Here is a 19,570-nt window from a genome sequence, read left to right as displayed (position 1 = left end):
AGCAAAAGGTGGTTCTACAAAGTATTGACTCAGGGGGCTGATTAATTATGCAAACCCCACTTTTCAGTTATGTATTTGTAAAAAATGTTTGGAATCATGTATGATTTTTGTTCCACTTCTCAGGTGTACACCACTTTGTATTGGTCTTTCACGTGGAATTCCAATAACATTGATTCATGTTTGTGGCTGTAATGAGACAAAATGTAGAAAAGTTCAAGAGGGCCAAATACTTTTGCAAGCCACTGTATCTATTATACGTTCAGCCCCAGTTTAAGTTTCATGCTTTCCGCCCCCCCCGTTTCAGACTTTATAATGTGTGTGTATGGGACGGAATGTTGGAGGTTAGAGTGAGACAGCTCAACTACTAGAGTGGGAGAAGGGGGAAAATTTATGTTAAAATCTTCTCTTTAAACTGCGTGTCCGCAGTGTCTGTACAATAGTGGTGGTGATTTTATTTTTGCCACCTTTTATGAAGTACCGATGTTTCTCACTGCACTGGCTGAGCTGCTCCTCCATTAGACTCTATTCCCAGTTGCCTGTGACAGCAAACATCTTCATTTTTCTATTCAGTGAGATTTATTGTAGGGCATTGTTTTTCAACCTTTTTGGAGTCGCGGCACATTTTATAGATTAAAAATATCCAGTGGCACACCACCTACCAAACTTGCTCCAAAATGACACATTGTACCTTCATACAGTACATATAATGGCAAGTTAGTCTCTCAGTTTGTTTATACTCACTCAGTGTGAAACCTGGGCTAGTCTAGATGAACATAAAGATGATATTCTGGCAGGAATTGAAGAAAAGCATACATGAAGTTCTTCCTTAACAGTTCTTAATCTCTCTCTGTTTTTAGTTTTTATAGCAGCCATGCTCGAAAAGCTTTGCTCACATAGATATGTTGTAGAAAATGGGAGCAATGTCAAAATGGCTCTGTTTGCAAGAATGGGGAACTCCTTGGTAGCAGTCAACCAAAAACTGTCCAAAGATAGATCAGCAAAGCTCAGCTTTAAACCACGGTGTTGTCTCAGTTCAGTTAGTTCCTCCTGCTCCTGCAAAGTCATATCCTTTCTGAAAACTGCTGCTGAGCTATATGGGCCCCTTACCCAGTCAAGGCATTCAGTGGAGACTGAGGGGAAATAATTGGACAACTTCTCCTCGAGCGTTTTCAAATGTTTACCTATTATTTCACATAGTACGGCAGTTTTGATATCTCCTTGCCATTTCTGGGTGACTGGGAACATGCCAAGGTTGGCATTTTCCAGATGTTATTGCCAGAAATGCACCTTTGAACGGAATCCATTTATTTTATCTGTGCTTGTGAACAGGTTTTCATCTCAGCCCTGCATTCGTATGTTGAGTTCATTCAAATGCTGAAATATATCTGCCAATAACTTGCAAGCACCTTTGCATCATTGTACCTCTCCTCACTCAAAAACACTTTTAGCTCTTGCAGCTCATACACACGGGCAGTACTTTGCCACGTGACAACCATCGGACCTCCGTGTGGAGCAATAAGGCTGTATGCTCCGTTCCCATTTCCTCGCACAGAGATGCAAATATGCGGCTTTTCAGAGGTCTTTTCTTGACTAAGTTTACCATGCGCACGACATCATCCAACATAGGAGCTAGATCTGCTGCTAAAGTCTTGGCAACAGCGCCTCACGGTGCAGAAAACAGTGTGTAACAATAACATGCGTGTATCACTTTCACTCTGCTAATGAAACCTTTGGTGTGCTCGACCATGGCTGCTGCTCCATCAATGAAGACACTTATGCAGTTATCCCACTTAACTCCTCCTTGTTCAAGACATTCACATGTAACCTGAAAAATGTCCTCTCCTCTTGTTTTTTCTGGCAGTGCCTTGGAAAATAGAAAGTTCTATTTACCAAGGTGTTATTGCACTACCCACTGCCACCCACAGACATGAAAGAATAATTACTCTACCAGTCACTGCATTGAAAGCACAGATGCTCAGCAATGATATTATTACTTGTAGTTAGGGCTGGGCCATATTATACCGTTCACGGTAATACCGGTGCAATGTTAGGCAATGATAAGAAAATGAAATATTGCGATAGAATATGGGTAAAATGCGCATGCGCAGTTCCTTTGTTTTCATATGCACATGGCTGATTGTTGAGTGAAACGGATGAACCAGAATTAGTTTGTAAAAATGGTGCAACTTTAGTGATGTGGAACTGGTTTGGTGTTTGTCCCTGAGATACACAACAAAGCACATTTTTTTGTAGAAAATGCAAGCGGGCCGTCGTTATTGTATTTGTCGGACTAAGGTGCTCTTAAATTTGGGAGTAATCTGGGTCCTAAACCCCGTTCCCTTCAGGTCCCAAAGTCAAACGAACACTGCAGCATCACTGAGAGTTAAAAACTGTCTAAATTCTTTCAACTTTAATAAAACGATCAGCATTGCTGCTTTACCAGGTGTAACTATGAAGTTTAACTTCCAGGCATCCATGAAAACAGAATTTATTACATTTAACCGAGTTAGAAGTTAGCAGAAAACTACCGGAAGTTAGCTTGCTAGTTTCACTAGTTACCTAAGCATGATATTGCATGTTCTGACAGAGAGATTTCTGAAAAAATTCAAACGTACTGCTCTGCTGTCACTTCCAACATAAATGAAGACAGAAAACTAAACAGCAGTGACGTTTGTAGGGTTACTGAAGTTGAGCTAGGTGGTATATAATGACGTGCTACGTGATCGCTAGCGACACGGCTATGTTAGCATAACATAAACAGTGAAGCTCCAGGATGAAAGCTACCATTTTTCCACTCAATAAAAGTTAACGTGAAGGTTCCTGATGGTTAGAGACAAATGCAATTGCACAGACCAAACTTCAGTCAGGAGAACAACTGACATAATCCATCCACAATATGAGGTTAGTCATTAATATACTGCAACAACATGGGAATAGAGCAGCTGTGATAGAATACAGCATTAATGAATCAATGGTACAGAAGTGGAGGAAGCAAGAAGAATGAGTTGAGTAGTTTGATTTATCTGACTGCTTTGTTTAGCTTAATGTGTCTTATAATCCCGTGCACCTTATGTTCAGAAAAATACATATTTGACTTTTTTTATTTGGCACACTGCAGTTTAATGTTGCAAAGCACCTCTTTTTAACTTCAGTGGATATTATACATGGTTATGCTCAGGATATGTCAGCCCATTTCTACTGGAAATGCCTTTTGGTTAAACTTTCAGCAAGGAATTTGCATTTTCACTGTTACATTTTTATATAGCTTTATAGCACATAAAAAAACAGCTTCTTGCTTAAGTGAAAATGAATGGATGGTAGTTTTTTGCGCTAGTAAAGTTGTGGAGTTGTATTTTGTCTCGCATCAATTGTATTGTCAATTATATTGTTATCCCAAATTTTCAAATATATATCGTGATAAATATTTTTGGCCATATCGCCCTGCTCTACTTGTAGTAATTATTAAATTGTATTTTTGGACCAATTGTGTGCCGCGGCACAGTGGTTAGGAAACACTGTTGTAGGGCACTGCTGCAGAGCGTTGTATTGTATGGCATTATTGTGCCTCATAGAGTCAGTAACAACTAGGGCTGGGCCATATTATACCGTTCATACGGCACACTTAAAATCAATCCTTTGATTTTTCTGATAATCGACAGTGCCCCTTATAATACTGTGTGCCTTATGTATGAATTCTGGTTGTGTTTACTGACCTCGAAATGATTTTATGTGGTACACAGCGCTCGAAAATCTGTCAAATGTTTTAGTATGACTTTGCTAAGCTACGAACCCGCACCGCTTGATCGATTGTCGGAGCATTACGGCTATCGTTGGCAGGAGCCTCGTAGAGTGATACATACTGTGCTTCAACATAATATTACCGTATTGTGTGTGCATAACCTCTTTTTAAGTAAAAAAAAACTAACGTACAGCTTATTGCACCAGCATGCATCTGCTCTTATATAATTATCATTAGCTTACAGCTTTAAGTGTTTAAGGTATGTGCTAACTAAAAATAAAGACAAGATAATATAAATTTTAATGAAATTTGCAGATTGTTTTGGTGAAGTTTAATAAACTCCGTCGTCTGCTCCTTGCTATTTAAAATATAACAGGACACCGGAGTATATTCTTGAGCATCTCAAACTTAAGGCAATCAGTTGTCTGCTTGATGTTTATTCAGCTGTGTAAAAACGATAACTTTAATCTCAGCCAAACCGATTTACTCAGGAACAAATAAAATACTGAAAAAAAGCCAAACAAAACTGAAAGAATAATAAGAGTAATATTAAAACTAACTAGCTGCCGCCATTGTTGAAAATTGAGTACGGCCGCACTATGAATTCTGGTACACAGCTTCTTCTTCTTCTGGGTTTAACGGCAGCTGGCATCCTTGTGCATGCAGTGCTGCCATCTTCTGTTTCAGTCCGTTATTACACTCTTAAATCCTACTACTTATTCCTGCGAGGCGTCGACTATTAAATTGGATTAGTCCACGATCATGACTAGTCGACTAATCCTGGCAGCCCTACTTCATATGAAGGAAAACAAATAGCTGATCACAAATGATTAAAATAAATAAGGTGCTGAATTGCTGGAAGCTCCAGTCAGACAAAATGACAGGGGCCGAACAGAACATACAGACGAAAACAAAATTAGCTAAGAGAGAGAAACCCTGTAGACAGTTATAGAGTTAGGCAACCAATATAATTATAATGTACTCACCCTCGATCCCCTCTGATTCAAACTAAAGATCCACGCGCGGAGAAGGAGGCAAGCGAGGCTTTGCAGTTGGACTAGGACTGGTAGAGACAGTGGGCTCACTGACCTCCACTCCCCAGCATGTTACTCCCGTCAATCACCACGAGGGCAAGTTATTTGTTTACAGGTGATTTATTCCAAACTGACCGACAGGATGACTTGGCGTTGTCACCGAGAGGCCAAGTAGATATACCTTGCAAAGAGACCAAGCTGCGTGAACTACGAGAGCGTATATCTTCCCAATCAAGCATCAGAAACAGAAACTTGATCTGCCGGAGACCAGAGGGCGAGCAGTAAGGAAGCTCAGCACAGCCACACGATCTTTGCTTTAGCCGACTTGAAAAAAATATAAAAGTCCCCGTGGAAGATAAAAGTACGATCCACCGTGTTCTAAGCCTACTTTCTGCTCTGTGGACGATTACTTCTTCTTTATGTGTGATGGCGGTTGGCAAACAACGTTTCTGGTGCATTACCGCCACCAACTGGAACAGAACAATGAAACATGTTTTACTCTCTCGTTGAAAACAAAAGTCTAATTTCCCTGCACCATGGCTGTGTCCCACTCCAGCTATGGCGTTATTTTTGTGCCACTATTCTGAGCGCATGTTAAAAAAAATTGCAGGTGCAAGTGTTGCATTTTGAGAAGAAATTTATTTTGAGTGAAGAAAAACCTAAATTTGAGTGAACTAAATTCATTGCTGCGTGCAAAAAATGTATTTCAGTGTTTGCTATTATCCATATACACACACAATAGCAGCCCCTCTCGCTCAGTTTTTGCATTTGCGCTTGCTCGCAATGTGTTGCTCGCGCTCTCAACATTTCTGCCCGTGCACGCTCAACTCTTTGGCTGTGTCCCAATTCAGGGTCTGCAGCAGTGGCGTGTCCAGCGGGGTGGCAGACTGGCCACCCCAGGTGCCACCCCGAAGCTAAAACAATAAAATTTAATGAAATATCAAATGTACGATTATGGTTTCACAGTGAAGCTCAGATATCCGAGGGTAAGTGAATGCAGCACCGGTTTCTGCACTATGAGCATCATGTTAGCAAAGGTAGGAGAGCTAAGCCCGAAAGACAGCACCGCAGAAAACATTTTTTCGGCGAAAGATTAACAAGGTAACATAGCTGGACTAGCCATCAGACATTTGCACGGTGGGCTGATGACTTATTTATTTATTTATTTTTTGTAATTCAAAGGCTTTATGGCTTTAATACCTGGTGGGCCGGTCTGTAGTCAAAATGCCCAATTTTTTGTCCCAGTCCAGCCCTGCAGGTTAATACTGGCAGTGTCACCATGCCAGCTGACTGTATTTCATCATCAGCCAGTGTTGTTCTTTATACATCAATATTACCAAAGTTTACCATAAGGCAGCATAGAAAGTATTTACTTGCTTTCAGGTTTCATTCAAATGTTAGTCTTTTCATTTGTTTCCCCACTTTTTTCCTGTTTCAAAATCAAACACCAGTTTGTGAGAAGATTATCTTCTTTTTTTTAAATAGGCATTGGTTTTGCATTGGCATTGGCTAATTTGCCAATTGTATGTTAAAAATGTTCGTATTTTAATATTCAAAAATGTTTTTGCCCAAAACATATGTGCACTACATGTCAGTAAAAATACTATGCAAATATTGATGTCCTTGAATGCTGAGTAAACACTGACTGATTGTATCTCTTGTACTTTATCAACGCAGTATCTAAAAACTTTGCACCGTAGTGGTTAAAATCTCATTCTAATAAGAGTTAAAAGCGCATTCGGTTATTAGGTTTACAGGGTTATTGAATTATGGTTAACGGTTGGTAGAATTGTTTTTAACATTATCTGCCAATTACATCTGCCACCCTTCTCCAAATCTGTGCCCCTACCTGGCCCCCCCAACAAAAATTTTCTAGACACGCCACTGCTTGGCAGCTGCACGCTTGACTTTTCTCAGTTCATGGGCAGTTATTTTGCGCCTTGGTTTTTCCACATGCTTCTTGCGACCCTGTTGACTATTTTGAATGAAACGCTTGATTGTTCGATGATCACGCTTCAGAAGCTTTGCAATTTTGAGACTGCTGCATCCCTCTGCAAGATATCTCACTATTTTTGACTTTTCTGAGCCTGTCAAGTCCTTCTTTTGACCCATTTTGCCAAAGGAAAGGACGTTGCCTAATAATTATGCACACCTGATATAGGATGTTGATGTCATTAGACCACACCCCTTCTCATTACAGAGATGCACATCACCTAATATGCTTAATTGGTAGTAGGCTTTCGAGCCTATACAGCTTGGAGTAAGACAACATGCATGAAGAGGATGATGTGGACAAAATACTCATTTGCCTAATAATTCTGCACTCCCTGTATAGTTATTATATTAATCATTATTAGTTATTATAGCAGTGAGTTTGAACTGGCCAATATTATATGTATTGTCAGATTATTATGATATATATATATAAACACCCAGCACGCCCCTGCGGGCGGTTTATCCTTCAAGCTCGGGTCCTCTACTAGAGGCCTGGGAGCTTGAGGGTCCTGCGCAGTATCTTAGCTGTTCCCAGGACTGCGCTCTTCTGGACAGAGATCTCCGATGTTATTCCCGGGATCTGCTGGAGCCACTCACCTAGCTTGGGAGTCACTGCACCTAGTGCTCCGATTACCACGGGGACCACCGTCACCTTCACACGTTACTGACATTTTTGTAGTAATTTGCACCTAAAACTTTTTTCATTTGATGAGTAACACTATAAAAGAGTTAATATCAAATTTAACTCTAGTTATGAGTTAAATTTTACTCTATATGATAGTAGAAATTTTACTCCATGAGAGTTTAGTTTTAACTCCTATAAAGAGTTGAAAAATCAACTCCCGGAAAAGAGTTACTCTAACTCGGCACTAGAGTTCATTCGATGGTCACGCATGTACACTCAAATGTAGTTAATCTGAACTCCCAGAGAGTTTATTCCAAAGACCAGAATTTGCTGTGTAGTAGCTATTTGTTCTTATTTTTTATTATTTTGAAATTAGTTAAAGTTTGTTGTTAGTTTACTTATATTTTGGGGTTTATTTACAAGTTTATTTGTAGGTTAATATTTGTTTCAATGTTTTGTTTGTTCGATGTTACCTTGTTAAATTAGTCAGTAAGAGCTGTAGGGCCATTTTGTTTCTATAAATAAAGAGACTGGTATAGGACCTGAGACCTAGCTAGCTAAGATGAGCACTCGGCTGTCAGGGTTCGTTTAGCTAATCTGTGCAGGTGAATGAATTTACACCGACTAAAGAAATCAAGAGAAACGCTCCAGGCTACTCAGTCACTAATTACTGTTACTATACTTTTATTACAAGTATGATACTGTAAAAGCAACAGGCTGCACCCTGCCTCAGCTCCTGTGCAGAGCTGATTATTAAATATGTGCAAACAACAGCATGTTTTCAGTCTCTTGCCACATCTGTAAAGACAGTAACATTTTTTTTTTTTAAAAAAAGCTTGTACTCCAGTAACTCCTCATTAATCGGGAAGTATGGATTAAAGTACAGTAGTGTACTGTAATACTGAAAAAAGAAGAGAAGAACTTCAGATCCTGAGTGTGTGAGGACAGAAGAATCAGCTTTATTTCAATTTTGAGGGATACAATTTACATTTGAGTTTGTGATGATTCTGTTGTCTTTGTGACTACAGGGGCTGCCCTCAGATTCAGACCTCAGCACCACCCAGTGACAGCAGACAGATCATCCAACATGTTCACATGTTAACTGCAAAATGAACTGATGAAAACAGTACAAAGGTTAAAGTACCACATGTGCTGTGGTGAAAGCTGCAGCTTTATTGATAAAGTTAAAGACAAAAAACAAAAGGATTAATCACTCATGTAACTGTGTCACTATATATCAGCATTGACAGGACCTGTTTGGTGTTTCACTTAGCTGCTGATCTCAGACCTGCACAGCTTCCATTTTAAACACTTTATGTACTCAGCTGCATGAAGAGCACGTTTGAGTTTCTCTGACACAATTAAATAAAACCTGATGAAGGTCAAAGGTCGTCACTTGTATGTTGAACTACAAACTTGTGATCTGGAATTCTTTCACAGTTTTTTGCAGATACTGTGTTATTTACCACAAAGTGATTCAAAGTTATTCATACCAGAGTAACCAGAGAGGATCATATGTTTTTAAATATATAAGTTTCTACAGGACTGAATATAATATCTTTATGTAAAAGTCTGGAGCCTCTGGGGAGTATCCGAGTATTTATAACATTACACAAACCAAAGATCTCCATCACAGTGTTCATGAAATGCTGGGTTTATCCATCTCCTGGGGCAGGCCTACGGGGGAGCTCTGAAGATTTCCCTGTGAGGGAGCTGTTGGTGAAGGTCATGAGTCCTGCTTGATCAATGCGATGAGCTTCAGTGTTCCTGTTGTTTCTTAAATGATGCCTCTCTCAGTGGGTCAACAGAACATCTAGCATAGGACAGCTGTGATGAAAGAAATGGAAGAAGTTTCTCCAAACCTCTGGACCCAGGAAACCCAGGTCTCCCTCACTAGTTTCTGTCCAGGGTGAATGTAGCCATTGATATAATATGGACTCTATTATTAAATGAAAAAAACAAATTACACTACACTACTGAAACATTCTGCTGATGTTTTTAAAGTTTCCATGTTACCAGGCTGTAGAGAGCTCTGAAGATTTAAAGTTTCAGATCCATTACACTCACAGTCTTATGTTAAAATCTCAAAGGACAGCATTATATTTTTGATATTAACAGTAACTCTGAGCCTCTGTAGAGTGTGCAGATGATCTCATCGCTGTCTAAAAATGGATAAAAAAAAACCCCTAAGAAGTGCTGAATCATTCAATAACACAGACTATTAGAGTAACAGGTGTGTAGCATTTCTAACTAGCTAGCAACAAGCCTCCAACACAGTGCGTATGCTAGCGGCTAATCTAGCTAACGAATTAACAACAGAGTGATTTTAGAACTATAAAATGATAAGCTGTGTTTCTTTTTTTTTATAACAGTGACATGGTTGTATTTACCTTAATTAAATGAGTCGTCAGTCGCGGTAAACCAGCAAAAAACTCGATAACAGACACCAGGCCCATTATAGCACCATTGAAAAAGAGGCTCTTGCCTTACTCCTTGCGTTACAGCATTTTGAGGTCTATGTCGGGTCAAGTGTGCTGCCTGTGCAGGTGTTTACCGATCACAACCCACTGGTGTTTCTTTCCCAAATGCGCAACTCCAATCAAAGACTTATGTGCTGGTCGTTGTTATTGCAAGATTTTAACTTGGAGATCAATTACAAGAAAGGGAAAGAGAACGTGTTGGCTGATACCCTGTCTAGAGCACTTTCTCCTTGAATTAAACATTTTGGGGGTAATGTTAATTCTTGGGAAAGGGGGTGTTATGACTGTGATCGTAATCATGTGTGAATTTGAGTGTCCAGGTGCTCCTCCGGGATTGGTGCATCCAGGGTGGATGGCTCACACCGATTGGCTGAGGACTGGGAGGCAGCGGATAAGAAGAGACCGCCAGGGATTGCCAATTCATTCATCCTCGGCCCAACCCAACCGGCAGACCGTTCACTGTGTCAAAATATTATGTTAATGTAAGAGCATGTAGGGGTGGACCGCCTTTTTGTTTGATCAGTTTTCTCCTGTTTTTGTTAGGCAGGGAGGAAAGTGATTGTCGTTTGGTTTAGTTCTTTTGAGTAGGTAAGTTGTGTTTATTCCTGAGATAGGTTACCTTTTGTTTGTTGTTTTGGCCTTGGGTTCACCCTGAAGTTATGATATGCTCCCTTCCTTTGTTTAACTGCACTTATTGTAAATAAATCACTGTCACAAAATATTAAGTGTGTGACGTGCTGCTTGGGGTTGGACGGGGATGGATCACCCTTTATGTTGTGGTCTGGCCGTGCCTAGACGGGCCATAACACTGGGCTACGTAAAAAGTGTAGAGGGGCATGTTTGCGGTCATGTCCAGCGGGTGTATGGGCGGGAGCGTTACACAGTCGGTCCACCTCAAGTCACTACTGCGCAGACTCTGGCTCCAAATTTGCAAGATGGCAGCCTCCACAAGTGGGATATTTCGGCTTCATTTTTGCACAATGGGAGGAGGCGGTGTCGCGTCATCCATCTTTTTTACAGTCATTGGTATGCACTAACACTTAGGACCATATAATAATAAATATGTCCGTGATGAAAGTTGGGCAGCACGCTAACGTCCTTACTCCACTCTGTATGCTCGTATGGGTCAGACCCTTTAACTCCTTTGATTTTTTCCTCGTACTTTTTTTTGCCTTTTCGTCAAGTCTGTCTTCATACGGACCTGCCGTGTTCTCCGTCGTTTTGTACATAACTGTTTTTGGGGCAAATAAAATGGAAGTAGGGATTAAAACCGCAGAATTAATGATTACCGGTGCTGGAAATACTAGTGCTTGGTGCAGTGTTTTGATTTTGTTGCCACTCATACTTGACATGCAATGCGTGAAAGTCACGTGGTCTGTCAATCTCTATTTGTGCCACAAAACCAGCCAATCACAGACTTGAATGCAAAAAAAATCTGATTGGCTGTTTCGGTCTCCAATCACCTCGAAATGACAAAATGCAATATCAGACCATCATACCAGAATCCATTTCGTCCAAAATGCAAACGAGGCAGTGGCGAAGGGACACAGAGTGGCGGAGTTTGAAATATTAGTGTATGACATCTCATGAAAAAGAAAAAAAAAATAAAGCACTGAAACGTGCGCCGCTTTTCAGTATGGTTACTACCGTTTATGTCAGAACCAGATATCGGTACCCATCCCTATTAATGACGACATTAATTAAATGTGAAGCATAGTTTTGATCTTCTTTTGCTGCTGGTTAAGTGAATTTTGGTCAAAGAGTGACAAAAACCTGCATCTGCAGCATCTGAGAGATGTTAGTTTTCAGCCCATGTAGGGTGAGAAAACCGACATCTCACAGGTTCTGATGTGTCGGGTCCGCACTTTGTGTTTACGTCTTTGTTTTTACATCTTTGTGTGGAATCCGTTTATCTGCTCACTTTTGCTGTTTTAGCTGTTTGGTGATTGTTGAAATGAAAGCTTTAACCTGAGATTCTGGCATTTCTTGCTAAATACATTAATATTTAAAAATGGATTGAGGATTTAATTAATTCATATTGCTTTATTCAAGCTAAATTCGATTTTAATCAGAAATTACATAACTGAAACCCACCCCTAGTGGAAACAGGAGTATTTTTCAAACAGAACTTCTGTAATTAGGGAGCTTTCCTCATAGCATGCACCGACACCTTTTATCGCTTTTCCATGGCTGCTGCGGAGACTCAGGTCTTTTGGATTCTACTGGGGTGGCAACATCTCTGTTGGGGACAGGAAAAGACTGAACAGGCTGATCCTGAGGGCCAGCTCTGCTCTAAGGCGCCGTCTGGACACAGTGGAGGTGGTGAGTGACAGGAGAATGGTGGCTTAGCTGTCATCCCTGTTGGACATCCAGGAGACTCTGACAGCACTGAGCAGCTCCTTCAATGACAGGCTGCGGCATCCATGGTGTGGGACGGAGAGATATTGCAGGTTTTTCCCTCCAACTGCTGTCAGACTCTGCAAACTTGTCTCTGCAGATTACCACACATGTGCAGACAGACAGACAGACAGACACACACACACACACACACACACTTGTAACCGTCACCCCAATTTCCTACTATGAAATCAAACAAAACAGATTTCATTTAATATTTTATTCCATTTTATTCCATTAATATTATTCTGTTAACATTTTTCAGTTTTATCTACACAGTGCCAAATTGCAACAACAGTCACCCAATTGGGTAGCATACAGTGTTCAGGAGTAACGGAATATATGTACGACCATTACGTATTTAAAACAAAAAATATGAGTAACTGTATTCCATTACAGTTACCGTTTAAAAAAGGTGGTATTCAGAATAAAGTTGTTTTATTGAAATAAAGGAATTACACAGCGGTATTTTCCTGTTTCATATGTTGAGCTATGCTCTCTCTATTTATTTTGGTAATTCCACACTGGTGGAAACCCAAACAAAACACGCATTTAGAGGCGCAACTGCCTGTGTCTCAATCTCACATCTCATAATGATGTAAAGAAATATTTTTTAAAATGATTTCATATAAAGCCAAAAGGCAGAGTGTTACAGGTATCACCCTAAAGAATGTAGCCTCATGGGCAGTGTAGTTCGTGCTGCAGGGAGAATGGAATGCTATACCCGTGTCTGTGAGCGCCAGGGAGGGAGAAAAAGGAGAGTGTAAAAGTACGAGCTGTCACCGACCAGAAACGGGAGCTGGAACCATGTAAATATAATAACAACCACTGCAGCCAAAAAGAATGCCTGATGAGCCCAGTTGTAAGTATGCTATTAAGACTGGACGGTACACTTTTTTGTGTTTTCCTCTGAAACAATAAGTTCTGTTGGAGCAGCCTTTCAACGTCTCTCTCGTAATCCAACATTGTGGACCTCATACTGTACTGTACTTACTTACAGAGCAATTCAGGATGACAGTTTCAGCCACCCTGTCCAGTACCAAAGTCCCTCGAGTATGCGAGTGAATGTTAGACAGAAGCACTAAAAACCTTAGATAAAGTGCTTGTGTGAATGGGTATGATTGGGTGAATGCATGAGTTTTATAAAGCGCTTTGAGTGCTTATTGTCAAGGCTGTGTGCAGGCAGGCAGGATAAAGAACCCAATATGCAGACTCATGGAGGCGGAATTCAAAGTCCTCTGCTTTATCGTAGGCCAAGTTAAAAAAACAAAAAAACGGAACAAAACTTAAACTGAGCCACGAACACTGAGAACAGAAACAGCCATGCCAGTCTGAGGGTACAACATGACACTTACAGAAAGGAACACGGGGCTTAAATACACTGAGGGAGTCATCAAGGAATTACAGACAGAAGGGGAACACAGCTGGGAGGAATGAGACCTAATGAGACAGGGGAGTGAAGCTAGCAACACTGACATAAGACATAACCCTTCAAAATTAAACAGGAAACAACTCACAAAGACACAGACTTGACACAGAACTAAACCTACAGTCGTGGCCAAAAGTTTTGAGAATTACATAAATATTGGAAAAGTTGCTGCTTAAGTTTTCATAATAGCAATTTGCATATGCTCCAGAATGTTATGAAGAGTGATCAGATGAATTGCATAGTCCTTCTTTGCTATGAAAATTAACTTAATCCCAAAAAAACTTTTCCACTGCATTTCATTGCTGTCATTAAAGGACCTGCTGAGATCATTTCAGTAATTGTCTTGTTAACTCAGGTGAGAATGTTGACGAGCACAAGGCTGGAGATCATTATGTAAGGCTAATTGGGTTAGAATGGCTGACCTGACATGTTAAAAGGAGGGCGATGCTTGAAATTGAAATCATTGCTGTTCCATTGTTAACCATGGTGAACTGCAAAGAAACACGTGCAGCCATCATTGCGTTGCATAAAAATGGCTTCACAGGCAAGGATATTGTGGCTACTAAGACTGCACCTTAATCAACAATTTATAGGATCATCAAGAACTTCAAGGAAAGAGGTTCAATTCTTGTTAAGAAGGCTTTCAGGGCATCCAAGAAAGTCTCCTAAAGAGGATTCAGCTGCGGGATCCGAGTGCCACCAGTGCAGAGCTTGCTCAGGAATGGCAGCAGGCAGGTGTGAGCGCATCTGCACGCACAGTAAGGTGAAGACTTTTAGAAGATGGCCTGGTGTCAAGAAGGGCAGCAAAGAAGCCACTTCTCTCCAAAAAAAAAAAAAAACCCATGAGGGACAGATTGATCTTCTGCAGAAAGTATAGTGAATGAACTGCTGAGGACTGGGGCAAAGTCATATTCTCCGACGAAGCATCTTTCCGATTGTTTGGGGCATCTGGAAAAAAGCTTGTCCAGAGAAGAAAAGGTGAGCGCTATCATCAGTCCAGTGTCATGCCAACAGTAAAGCATCCTGAGAGCATTCATATGTGGGGTTGCTTCTCATCCAAGGGAGTGGGCTCACTCACAATTTTGCCCAAAAACACAGCCATGAATAAAGAATTGTACCAAAACACCCTCAAACAGCAACTTCTTCCAACAATCCAACAACAATTTGGAGAAGAACAATGCATTTTCGAGCACGATGGAGCACCGTACTATAAGGCAAAAGTGATAACTAAGAGGCTTGGGGAACAAAATGTTGAAATTTTGGGTCCATGGCCTGGAAACTCCCCAGATCTTAATCCAATTGAGAACATTGTGGTCAATCAAAAACCCACAAATTCTGACAAAGTCAGTGAAGTGATTATGACAGAATGGGTTGCTATCAGTCAGGATTTGGCCCAGAGGTTGATTGAGAGCATGCCCCATCGAATTGCAGAGGTCCTGAAAAAGAAGGGCCAACACTGCAAATACTGACTCTTATCATAAATGTCATGTAATTGTCAATAAAGGCCTTTGAAATGTATGAAGTGCTTGTCATAATATTTCAGTACATCACAGAAACAACTGAGACAAAGATCTAAAAGCAGTTTAGCAGCAAACTTTGTGAAAACTAATATTTGTGTCATTCTCAAAACTTTTGGCCACGACTGTACACTAAGGCACAAGACACATACAAGACACAAAACCTAAGAACAAAACCTGAATAAACTGTAACATGGAATTATACTAATAAACAACAAAGCATAACAAAAACATCAGATTACAAACCATAATACAAAGGAATATAAGAAACTGAAAATGCTGGGTTAAAATGACCCAGAACCGTGACACATTGAGAGTAGAAAAGCGCTATTTAAGAACCAGCCCATTAACCATTTATACCCAGGGAATGCCATACCCTGCATTTACAGATCCACAAAGAAGGTGTTCCACTCAGACCCATTGTTAGCAGCATAAACTCAGCCACTTACAACATCTCGAAACATTTTGCTACCATCCTAGCACCTCTTGTGGAGAACACCCACAAGAACTCCACCAACTTCACCGACAAGGTCCAGAAACTTACCCTGGATCCAGATGAAACTATGGTGTCCTTTGATGTAGTCGCTCTCTTCAATTGCATAGCTACTACGGAGGCAGTGGAGACTGTCAGAAAACGACTACAAGAAGACAGCACCTTGGAAGACACAACCAAATTCACCTTCCCAATCAGATTTGCACATTGTTGGACCTCTGCCTTACCACCACATATTTCAAATACAACAAGGGTTTCTACAGACAAAAACTTGGATGTGCCATGTACTCCCCGGTGTCACCTATTGTAGCCAACCTTTATATGGAGAAGGTGGAAAGAAAGGCTCTTGGCTCGTTTAGAGGGAGAGTACCTTAATCAAAACCCAAGCAGTGGAATCCTTCACTGCTCACATTAATGCCGCGGATAAAAACATCAAGTTCACCAGAGAACACACAAAGGATAACTGTTTGCCATTCCTAGACTGTGCCATGCGCATTGAAGAGAACGGAAACCTCAAAATTTAAGTTTACCGGAAGCCCACACACACGGACCAGTACCTCCTCTCTGACTGACACCACCCCATGGAACACAAACTCGGAGTAATCAGGACTTTACAACACCATGCAGAAAATGTTCTGCTCTAAGCCTGAAGGGAAAAAGAAGGAACACACACACAAGGAAGCTCTTAAAACATGTGGTTATCCTAATTGGGCTTTCATCAAATCAGTAAAGGATAAGAAAGACAAAGGCAACAACATTGACATCCCCTATGTAGCTGGTGTATCAGACAAAACTCCTAAACACAAACTTAACAATGTAGTGTTGGTATTAAAAAATTTGCATTGCCTCAATAAAGCTATGCTTTTTTATTAATAAGTGTTAAAAAGTTATACAGTGTAGTATTAAGTAGACACAGCCCTGAAAATAAAGGCATTAGACTATGTGTCCTTGGGGAGTAGAAAGCTGTAGACTTTCGCCCACGCTTGCCTGGGAAAATGTAGATAAGAGGGGACCATCTCTAGTGGACAGTTACTGAGACACAGGGTGGGCCATTTGTATGGATACACCGTAATAACATGGGAATGGTTGGTGATATTAAAGTCCTGTTTGTGGCACATTAGTATATGTGAGGGGTAAATGCAACCCTCTTCTCCCACTCTTCACACACTGATAGCAACACCGCAGGAGAAATGCCAGCACAGGCATCCAGCATCCGTAGTTTCAGGTGCTGCACATCTCGTATCTTCACACCATAGACAATTGCCTTCAGATGACCCCAAAGATAAAAGTCTAAGGGGGTCAGATCGGGAGACCTTGGGGGCCATTCAACTGGCCCACAACGACCAATCCACTTTCCAGGAAACTGTTCATCTAGGAATGAACGGACCTGGCACCCATAAAGTGGTGGTGCACCATCTTGCTGGAAAACTCAGGGAACGTGCCAGCTTCAGTGCACAAAGAGGGAAACACATCATCATGTAGCAATTTTAAATATCCAGTGGCCTTGAGTTTTCCATTGATGAAGAAAGGAACCACTATCGTTGTACCCCATATACCACACCAAACCATCACTTTTGTTGTTCCAACAGTCTTGGAGGATCCATCCAATGTGGGTTAGTGTCAGACCAATAGTGGTGGTTTTGTTTGTTAACTTCACCATTCACATAAAAGTTTGCCTCATCACTGAACAAAATCTTCTGCGTGAACTGAGGGTCCTGTTCCAATTTTTGTTTTGCCCATTCTGCAAATTCTGTGCGCCGATCTGGGTCATCCTCGTTGACATGCTGCAGTAGCTGGAGTTTGTAAGGGTGCCATTTGTGGGTAGCTAATATCCGCCGAAGGGGTGTTCGACTAATGCGACTCTCCAGTGACATGCGGCAAGTGCTACGCTGTGGGCTCTTGCTGAATGAAGCTAGGACAGCCACTGATGTTTCTTCATTAGTGACAGTTTTCTTGCGTCCACATTTTGGCAAATCCAACACTGAACCAGTTTCACGGAACTTAGCAATCAGTTTGCTAACTGTAGCATGGGAGATGGGTGGTATCGTAGGATTGCATTGAAATCTGCTGCAATGACCCGGTTTCTGCGTTCACCAGATATCAACACAATTTTGATCCGCTCCTCACGTGTTAACCTCTTCGACATGTCAATGGCTGTGAACAAAGAGAAACTTGTAAATAACTCATGAAAGAATAAAGTTATGTTGAAACCAAGCACACCATTGTTTTTCTTGTGACATTACCAATAAGTTTGATGTGTCACATGGCCCTCTTCCTATTGAAAAAACAAAAGTTGTATCCATGATGGCCGACTTCTAAATGGCCACCATGGTCACCACCCATCTTGAGGAGTTTGCCCCCTCACACATACTAATGTGCCACAAACAGGACTTTAATATCACCAACCATTCCCATGTTATTACGGTGTATCCATATAAATGGCCCACCTTGTAGAATGAGAAAGCTTCTGTAATAAAAGTGTTAGGGGCACACCACCATTTTGAGATCCGTGGCAACGTGTCATGCAGGACGCATATCCCTAGAAGTAATAAAGCGTTAAATGGTCTATTGAGCAGTGTTTTGTCTTCCATCAGATGCCTCTGAGGAATCAAAAGAACTCAGCGAAGTGTTGATATTTACAATAGTGTATGCAGTAGTGTAGCGAGGAATTCCCAGACCTCTACATTGGATAGACCAAACAACCACTTCATAAATGCATGGCACAACATAGAAGAGCCACCTCAATGGGACAAGATTAGGCTGTCCATCTGCATCTAAAGGACAAAGGTCACTCTTTCGAGGATGCCAATGTTCACATTTTGGACAGAGAAGACAGATGGTTTGAAAGAGGAGTGAAAGAAGCCACCTACGTCCACTGTGAATAATTATCTTTGAACAGAAGAGGTGGTTTACGACACCAACTGTCTGCCATTTCTAATCCAATTTTGAGATCCCTTGCCAGACGCCTTAACGACCACGGTCAGAATACGGTCCTCTCAAGTTAGTATTGTCATGATGGTACTGAGTGACAGACAGAAGAAAGGACTCACAGACAGGGAAATAAACGCAAAGAGGCAGATTTATTGTTGTAGCAAAAAATACTCTCAAACACCAAAATATACAAAAATACTAATAAACAAAACCACACACATACACAACCCAAGAACTGGAGGTTTCATTAGGAACATAATAATGATGAAACAAGAATAGGTATGTCCCAACTGCTGAACACAGAAACTAAAACTAAGAAACTAAGCTGGGAAAAAGGCAAACTGGGAAGACAGAAGAGCAACACCAAACGCAGTTCAGACACAAGCATTTCACTGCATATCATAGTTTGTATGACTGTGCATGTGGCGAATAAAATTAAAACTTGAAAGTAAAACAAACTTGGAGAAAAGGTTGATAAAACAATGTGAAAAAGAGGGTGTCAGGTTTATATTGTTGATTGTCATTTATGCTTAGAAATATTTACTCATATATGCTTAAGAGTTTATAGTCGATGTCATATTGATAGGGGTCTGATCCTTAGTAGTCTACAAAGGCTTGGTGCGCATTCCAGAGTGTTCTGGCATTCACACCCACAGCCTGGGAGCATGGGAGAGGTCGTACCTTCTTTTATTGTTTCATGGTAGGATAAACACATCTATATCTGTTTTAGTATAAGTGCCTTATGTTTAGATGGACTGCTGGACTTCCAGACCAGCAGGTTTAGGGAAGTCGTTTATGGGGTCACATTCTGACCCCACACACACACACTTACACACACACATACCTACTCACACACACACAGACAGTACTCTTTGTTCATATATGTACCTATGTAAGACGTCATGTGTTAATGAGCCTATGCATATTCAT

At 40.9% G+C, this 19,570-nt stretch overlaps 1 pseudogene; it reads left to right on the top strand.

Moving 5' to 3' along the window:
• The first annotated feature begins 10,630 nt into the window (after positions 1-10,630).
• Positions 10,631-18,342, top strand: LOC120718550 (annotated as a pseudogene).
• The last annotated feature ends 1,228 nt before the right edge of the window (positions 18,343-19,570 follow it).

This window comes from Simochromis diagramma, unplaced genomic scaffold, assembly GCF_900408965.1.
Source record: "Simochromis diagramma unplaced genomic scaffold, fSimDia1.1 OVJJ01000531.1, whole genome shotgun sequence".
Lineage (NCBI taxonomy): Eukaryota > Metazoa > Chordata > Actinopteri > Cichliformes > Cichlidae > Simochromis > Simochromis diagramma.
The sequence above is the reverse complement of the archived record's forward strand: the minus strand, read 5'-3'. Positions and strand labels throughout refer to the sequence as shown.